This window comes from Plectrocnemia conspersa, unplaced genomic scaffold (genome assembly GCF_051122295.1).
Source record: "Plectrocnemia conspersa isolate PC_06_02 unplaced genomic scaffold, ASM5112229v1 ptg000009l, whole genome shotgun sequence".
Classification (NCBI taxonomy): domain Eukaryota; kingdom Metazoa; phylum Arthropoda; class Insecta; order Trichoptera; family Polycentropodidae; genus Plectrocnemia; species Plectrocnemia conspersa.
In genome coordinates, this window is record NW_028277173.1 from 22,362,498 (window position 1) to 22,368,935 (window position 6,438).

Here is a 6,438-nt window from a genome sequence, read left to right on the forward strand (position 1 = left end):
AATATAGAAAAAATAAAAATATACAATAATAAAGTCTTAATATTATAATTTATTTCTATATGTACGAAGGTGTTTTTTTATTCCATTTATGAAACCCGTTATATTTTTGCTGTTTCGGATTTCTCTTGGAAGACTATTATATAAATCAAAACCTCCGTACATAATTCCCCTAGCCGTACTCGTTTTCTTATACTTAATTATCTTTAAATTTTCTCTATTTCTAGTATTATATTTATGTACATCTTTATTTCTTATTAAATACTTATTAAAATATTTTGGTAACATATTATTTTCTAACTTATATATAAATACTAAAACATTCATACTCAATATTTCTTGAACATTCAACCATTCTAATCTATCAATCATACTTTTACAATTAGTTAATCTATTTTTATTTAAGATTACTCTCATTGCCCTATTTTGTAATTTTTGCAACATTTGTTTATCTAATTTATTTAACATATTTAATAGTGTTGCACAATAATTAAAATGGGGCAATATTATACTATTGTAAATTTTTTTTTTGTATTTATACTTTATATATTTCTTAATCTAGATAATAAACCTATTTTTCTACTAAATTTTTTTAATATGTAATTACAATGTTCTTTAAAATTTAATTTTGTATCAACAATTACTCCTAAATATTTTATATTATCCACTATTTCTATACTAGAGTTATTTATTACTATTTTGGTACTATTATCTAACACATTTTTATAATTAATAAACATACATTTAGTTTTATTCTCATTTAATTTAACTACATTATTCTTTAACCATATTTCTAATATACTTAATTGATTATTTAAATTATTTACAATTTCTTTAATGTTATCACCTATGCAATACATTAATGTGTCATCCGCAAATAGATGAATTTTACATTTTTTCACGTTATTAACTATATCATTAATATACAAAACAAATAACAATGGTCCCAATTTAGACCCTTGTGGTACTCCATAAGACACTAATTTCTCTTCAGAATATACATTATTTATTTTAACTTTTTGTTTTCTTTTATATAAGTAATTATTAAACCATCTTAAAATTATATCACTTATACCTATACTCTCCAATTTCTTTAACATTATTTTTCTGTCTATTGTTTCGAAGGCTCTCTTGAAATCCAAGAAAACTGCTCCAATGATTTTGTTTGTATCCTTAGCCAACAGCCAATCATTTATCACTACTTGTAATGCAGTTTCAGTTGAATGCTTTTCTCTGAATCCCGATTGTTGTACACATATTATGTTTTGAGAAGTAATAAATTCCTTTAATTGTTTGATTACTACTTCTTCTATTATTTTTTCTATACACGGTAGCATGTTGATTGGTCTCATTTCTTCAACTTTTTTACTATTTTTTATTTTAGGTATAGGTACAATAGTAGCAATCTTTAAATTTTCAGGCATTTCTCCTAAGGAGAGTGCTTTATTTATTAAATAATTTAATTTAGTTCCTATTATTTCCCATGTTTCTTTAATTATATTTATATCTAGTTCATCAGTACAAGTTCCTTTTTTAAATTTACATATTACGTTATGAATTTCATCTAATGATACTGATTTAAATTTACTAAATTTTACAATTATTGCTTTATTATTATATTGTACTAAATTACTAATCCTTGGTATTGAATTCACAATTTCTTCTATGCTCTCAATGTAATATGTATTCATTTTTTCTGCTATTATATAAGATCTTGATATATATTTCCATTAATTTACGCTTTTATTATGTCGTTTTTCTGAGTTGGATTAATTAATTGTTTTATTGATTTCCACATCTTATTTGGATCATTTTGTATTTCATCTATCAATTTTTCATACCATTTCTTTTTAGCCATTCTTAATACTTTGACTGCCATATTTCTACATTGTGTGTATGTTTTCCATTTTTCATTAAAGACCTTATAATCTATTTGTTCTGTTTTTAATATTTGAAAAATTTTGTATGACTCATCTCTTTTCTTTATAGCATTTTTAACATCATCATTAAACCACGGTTTTGGGTTGTAACGATATTCCTTTTTAAAATTATATTGACTTTTTGTTAGTCAAATAGATTTTTTAAATTGCAATGTATTCTGCACTTGCATCATGATTCGAAGATAACTGCTGGAGCTGTAGTTCAAGCTCAGAAAATATATCTGCCGTATTTTTTTTTGGGAATAGAGATTTCTCTTACTTTATATTTTTGTCACCATGATTTGTGTATTTTCATACAAAAAGCAGCTTGACATGATTTGTGACCGAATTGTCATCGAAATGACTTTACCACATTTTAATTTTATTATATACTTAAGCACTGTTTTTCCTTTTACGTTGAAGAAAATTTAAATCGCTCCTTGGAGTTCACATTTTTTTTTAAATTATGTTGTATGTGTTTAATTTTTTTTAAATATAATTATTGGTACTTACTTATTAGTAATATTTAACACCTATGTTAAAGTATTTTTCGGTGAAAATGTACAAATAGTAAAAAGAGTTTTGTGTATGAAATACCTGCTTTTACTTTCATTTCGCCAGTTATCCCTATCATAAAAATGGGGCCGGCAGACGCAGCGGCTCGGTCATTTCTCTGTTACATAATATAATTACTACGGATTTAAAAAAATCAGTTCTACCGGTATTTTATTTTTGCCCCAATACCGGTATTATCGGTATTGCAATCAATAACCATAGCCTCATTTTCCTTTTTAATTTTCGCGAACAAAATACGTTGTGATGTAAAATTCTATTTTAAATTTTGCTTTTTTTTTAGTTGTGAATATTGTGTCGAGGGCGTGTAAAGATGATGTATATTGTATTATTTTAAATCGACGCAATTAAATTGTAATGTATTGACCTTCGTGTCCATAATACACAATGTTTTTACTAATAAAATTATTCAATGAATATTAGATAAGATAAACGTTAATAATCAATCAAAGGTTAAACGTACTTTTTTTAATAGCATTAGCAGTTTATGATATATCAGCATTGTTTATCGTACAAAATATACATAGCATTTTCATGGTCTATAGAAATAAGATTACTGTTGGATAACAACGCAATTTTATATATGGCAACACCAAACAAACAAAAAAAATGGCAAAAATATTTTCGTTACACATAGATAGTTACATAAGTCGAGTGTAGTAAAACTTTGTCCCGCCAGAGAGTTCTATAAAGATATGTGGCAAAATAACCTTAAGAGAGAAAAGTCGCATTCGAGATGTTTACGATGGTTGTGATAATATTTGTTTGTTTGCGTATCGGATGAGGTATTATTATTTATTATTACACATTTGAGTCGCGAGTGGCAGTCAACCCAAAAGTTTTGCAAAACCCAAGTTAGATGGGAGTTTTATTTTATCCAATTATCCAACCCTGTTTGTTACAAATTCGGGGTGGACGTGCCTCTTGTGATGTGATAGCATAAACTGAATTCATAATCTCGAGGATATGTTTGCTAGAGTGCTCATTAGCTACATAACACGTTCCTACAAATTTTGAGTATCTTAGAATCCATATAATAAAAAAATCTAGCATTAACAACCTCCACACTCTTCGTCGGATGTTAGCGTAAGTACGACGTGCTTTGGGAAATTTATCGGGTCTTTTTACGGTTCAATAATAGGTCTTTTTCTTCAAGTGTACACTGGGCTTAGGGCCATCGTTAGCGGCCGGAGCTCAATAAATTTCAATCCCGAAGGGTGTTTTCTCGGGGTAAAACGGTTCGTGGTGAGGTTGATAAGAATCTCAGTAGCTGGCGAAGTTAGAACCAACACAAAGTGGTAAGTGCTGTGAACACTTTGTCGAGTTAACAACACTTTTGTTTTAACACTAGCAACTTTAAAAGAGCGTGTAGTGCATTGTTCTTGAGGCGAGCTATTACACAGCTGCATAAAATTTCAAACGCAATTTTCTTATACTCAATTGATTCAATATCATTGAATATTTTAAAATATGAAGTAATTATATATAGTGTAGTACAAATGGAGACACGAACCATCATATAATCTGCTTATATAAAATATGATGTATGGATCATTTTGTGATTTTAATATTTTGCTGGCTTATGTTAATGATATATCCAAGCGCGTATGATGAGGTACTTTTCCTTTCGCTCGCTCGCGTGTTAAGTGACGAGAGTGAGTGAGAGACAAAGGCGTACGGAAAACATGTAACGCATGAAAGGGAAAGTATTTCACGGTACGCGCCTGATATGTACTCGTATGTTTATAATTATAATATCAGAGGCAATGGGTTTACATACCTATATACGACTAATTCTTTCGTGTGCGCGGAACCTATCTACCGCGCATATCAAAGTATGACTGTTAAACGAGTTAAAATCGAATTTATTTTTACCATCGTATATTTTTGAACAATAATTTTTATAAATAAAATAAAAATTTCTTAGTATAACTTAAAACATATTATTGTATTTTATATATGTATTGTTAGAATTTAAATTCTGCTTTAATTTGCATTAATTTTGTGTTTCTGCTAATAGCTATCAATGACGAAAGTCAAGGGTCAAATCTATAATATAATACCAGTATGTCATTCAGTTTGCTTTTTGTTATGTTAATTTACAGTTCCTGGATGAACAGCAATTCAGCGGCTCTCAAATTGTTCTGCAAAAAACTTTTGCTTATCTGCAAATTTAATAATTAAATATATTGCTCACAAATCTTACTTTTTATTTAAACATATAGTATTGTCGTTTTTTAATAAAAAAAATATTTATAATGTATTTAAACAACAAAATATAGTGTAAACATTCAAAACAAGCAATATATTAATAACTGTAGGAGGCAGTTAAATTAAAATTATTCTCGGCCATAATGTAAAAAATTTGACTAACGTAGCGTAAAAATTGCTAAATCTACCGTTTGCTTCGAAAGTGGAAATTGTTTGATGAGCAGGAAGAAACAAACAACGGTTTACGTTTAACGTGTAAACAAAAAGAATAAATATGAAGAAAAAAATACGCTACGTTAACGAAATATATTTAAATAAAATAAAAATTAGATAATTACTTTAGTATATTATGTTAAACTGGCATCGTAGATTTTGGAAAAAAATCAATGGTTATGGGTGTTGGGTAAAATATTAAATTAGCGATTATTAACAATCTTTATATTTTTTATTTGCAATAAACAATGCTAATGGCATAATTTACATGTACACATTAATTAAATAATTATTAATTATAGTTATTTAATGTAAACTTTAGATTACGGAATAGGTGCACTGCGATCTAAGGCAGTGTACTTATTCAACTCCTCAAGAGATAAGTTTAGGATAAAATCCTTTATTCCTATACTAGATGCACTTTAAACCAATTTAAGAAGAAGAGTTGCTCTATACAATGATGTTGTAAAAATGTTGTCTTGCTTACCATCTGACATTATTGAAACAAGATGTACAAGGAGAACAATTAGATGGCCTTCCCTAATGTGAAAGCTTTAATTGTTTTTCAAGACATAAAATAATTAAAAATATGCACTGAGAATTTTGTACAATGAGAGTAACAAACTTAGACAAACAAATGTTGATGAACTCTTGGATGACTTTGCTATTAAATAATCTAGAAAAAATATTCTTAGTCTATTTTACCAATATTTAATGATTGAAGCTTTTTTATATCTTAACATGTATTTTTTTAGATGTGTGACAATCATTGCAATGTAATCATTGTCATTTTGTTAATACCACACAATATAATTTGTAGATCTGTTTCTTTAAATTACCATTAAACTTAAAATATTATTTTCTCAAAAATTCTTACTTATTCTAAAAAAATACAATAAAAGTCGGTTATCGCATAAGTTTCTCAGTGTAAATTATAAGTTATAATATATTTATGCAATATTTTAATCACAAAATACTGTATTTAAGAATAAATTTTGTTTTTATTAATAAATTCTATTACCATTATTATTATTATTATTATTATTGTTGTAATATTATATGTATTGCGCCCTTTGTATTGATTAAATAAACACTCGTGAATGTGGTAGGCTTGGAGGGCCTCACAAATGGAATAGCCTAGAGCCTCTCTTCGTCTAAATCCGGCTCTACTCTTGCGTTATTTTGAGCTGCGTTCTGCGAATACGGCTTGTTCTAATATATTTAGGTAGTGGCCATTACAAAAGCTGTTATGGCCAAGAAGTGTTTGCCCCAATTCGAGCTGGTACTCCTGCTCCTACCTCTTTGTATTGCCGGCTCGCGAACTCGGTAGTACTGATAAGTAGTAATAAAATACCACCATTCAAACAAACCTTTATTAGTTCTTCGAACGTTATTAAGACGGTTCCCAAGTCAAAGTTTCACACCCCACCTAAGTTTTAGAGAATAGAAGTTAAACATCACTTTTTGGGTGTATTATATAATATCGTCGATTCACTTAAAATAATATTATTAATTGAATATAAAC